The sequence below is a fragment of the Haplochromis burtoni genome, unplaced genomic scaffold (genome assembly GCF_018398535.1).
Source record: "Haplochromis burtoni strain Fernald_Lab_line unplaced genomic scaffold, NCSU_Asbu1 Contig_44, whole genome shotgun sequence".
NCBI classification, from domain to species: domain Eukaryota; kingdom Metazoa; phylum Chordata; class Actinopteri; order Cichliformes; family Cichlidae; genus Haplochromis; species Haplochromis burtoni.
In genome coordinates this window covers 2509618-2512486 of record NW_024582405.1, presented here as the reverse complement: position 1 = coordinate 2512486, position 2869 = coordinate 2509618, and the positions used below count along the sequence as shown (strand labels likewise).

Sequence of the window (2869 nt, the reverse complement as noted above, 5' to 3'; positions counted from 1 at the left end):
GGTTCTGTGGTGTAGCGGTCATCACATCTGTTTTACACGCAGACGGTCCTGGGTTCAATCCCCAGTGGAACCACAAATCCAGCTTTGATGCCAAGAATGTCTTAGATCAGAGGTGGATAATGAATTTTGACAACTTTTTTTTTTTAAAGACAAAAACATGGTCTCCTTTTCATCAGAGAGTTTATATAGTAATTTAAATGTATATGATTATTTGAAAACTGAGTCCAAGTAGAGGATTGGCTGGAGCTGTTTTTCAGACTAACCAGGTGCTACGAACATGTGGAACTTGGGAAAGTTAAATATTGCAGACGTACATGGATGCGGTTAGAGCGATAAGAGGAACATATCCCAAAAGAAATTCCACTAAACCCAGAGCTGCTGCAGTTTGGTTTGTATCCAGGAGGACAAACAGCAATAAAACAGGCAAACATCAGTGAACTCTTTTAGTATAATTTTGTGTCCAAACTCAAAGTCTCACAGCTATCAGAGGAGGTGAACGACACTCAGAGACTATGGGTGGATCAACCACAGGTGACAGGAAGTGGGGGGTTTAAATCAAACCATCACTAAACTGGAACTCATGCACCAAATCCCCATCTTTTATATACAGTCTCAAGGCCTTGGTGTGGCCCTTCTAGTAGCTTCCAGGAATTCATCAATCAGACTAAAGTGGACTTTTAGGGAGGGAGGCTCTTAAAGACACAGGAGAGGATAGACTGAGGGGCTTCATTTAGTATAAGGACTATTTTGACAAGTTAATTAGAGTGGGGAGTCCATGTGGCTAATGTGATCTTTTATTTACAGTTTATGGGGAAACCAAAACCAAAACTGCAGCTCTTGGTGCTTCAGCCTGAGCTTCATCTGTCGGACCCTGAGCTTGGGAGCTTCATTAACATGCAGGACATGAACACAGTGATGAACTCAGGTGAGCCTGCGAGGATTTTTCATCTTCATCAAGCCAAGGCTGATGATAAGCTGATGAGTCTGAAAGTGTGAATGGATTAATGATCGTCTTCATTGCGTCTCCGTCGAGTTAGAGAAATAAAAAAAAGTGCATCATCATTATTTCCTCAGAGATTTCGGAAGAAGACTGTGAGTACTTGAGATGCAGCTGTAGCCTCATTTCATAGATTACTGTCAAACGCTGTCAATGCTTTAACACACTCGTATGCAAACATGCACACACATGCTGGAATCACAGCGTGCATATGTCAGAGGCTGCATTATGTGTCAACAGAAAGAGAGAGCGCCTGGGGGTTTGTAAACATCCCACTCAACTGATCTGTGACTCATCACACACACCACTCTGCTCCCGCCTCTGTGAGGACCCCTCACTAATGCCAAGCATGTCCTTTTCCTTCTCTCGGACTCCAACCTGAACCTGAAAACCAGGCCTGGAGAAGCTCCAGCTGCACCCGAAGCTAGGACAAGCTGAAGCTGAGGCTGGTTCTTCCGAAGGCAGACATGAACACGCCCCCAGCCTCATGTTTCCATAATTTCAGAGTGTGTTACACACAGTAACGCAGAGGAGACTCTGTGGTCTTTTTGTGTGTTACTTTGTTTGTTTTTCCTTCTTTTGTTGTCATTTTGTGCAAAAGCCATGTATTTGTTTGTGTTCATGGACGCAGCTGGTGATGAGCCTGTTATAGTGAAAATCAGCATGAATTTGTAATGTTTCTAATGTATTTCAGCAGGAAACTATTCTCTGTCTGCAGTTGTCCAGACAAAGTGGGAACACATCACCATGGTAACCAAGAAAACAGAGCCTTAAAAGAAGTGGCAACCTAAACGTAAGCGAGCAACGCATCCTGAATCCTTAAAAGAAAAGATAATTATGTGTGGAAATCTGTGACGTGTACAACTCAAATTTGGGTCTTTGTGTGAGCTGCATTTGCTTCTCTGCCAACATGTTCGACCTCACATTTTGTTTGTCTGTTAAAAGTGGAAAGAATAAAAAAATAAAATTATCCCCCCAAAAAAGAAGAAGAAGTGGAAATAACCCTGCTCATTTCACTTAGAACAGAGATTCAATCAGAACATCTCTTACAAACTGAGAAGTCTTTCTTCTTCTGCCTTTCTTTCTCTCCCACTGCCTCCTAATATGCCTATCCCTCTCCTCTTCTTCTCTTTCCTTTATCACAGTTTCCACCAGCACCTGCTGACAAACAGCATTGAGGTAGTTATTGGTAATATGGGCTCCGACTGATGCACTATGGAAATTTCATTCTCCTTTACCCATAGGTTTGGTTTAGCAAAGATTATACACTTGATGCATCCCTCCACATTTGTTCTACATTGTTCATGCATTTTGAACTGTCCTGTAGATTCACACAGTTAAGCAGCTCACATGGAGCTCAGTCCGTGTAATACAGCTGTGAATTTTTTCTTCAGTTCAGGATGTACATGTTTCTGATCTGATTAAAAATGTTCTAACTGTGCTAAGCACTCAACTTCAAGGAGTTTTTCTCTTTATTTACTTTTATGACATCACCAAGAGCAGCTATTCCTAATCTCAGGCTGAGGGGGAGGGGCTAAAACTGCCTTTTTAAGACAGAAGATGAATGTGAATCATGCAAAGCTGCCCTAGAGTCCGAGGATAAAATACAGTCACCATTTACTAAGAGCAATATTTTATTTTATATTAATTCCTGAATTTCACACAGATGACTTTTAACATCAAATAAAATCCAGATTTCATTTCAATGTTCATATTTACACAGTGAGACTCGTTGTTTTAGTCCCTAGAGGATCCTACAGTACACCTCTGAAAACACTCATGTCCTCACAACATCAGCATTACACACACACACACACACACACACACACACACACACACACACACACACACACACACACACACACACACACA

The 2869-nt window shown here is 41.6% G+C and overlaps 1 non-coding gene across 1 annotated transcript; it reads left to right on the top strand.

Moving 5' to 3' along the window:
* On the top strand, positions 1 to 73 carry trnav-uac. The gene has a single exon. It is a non-coding gene; the product is annotated as a tRNA-Val (tRNA).
* The last annotated feature ends 2796 nt before the right edge of the window (positions 74 to 2869 follow it).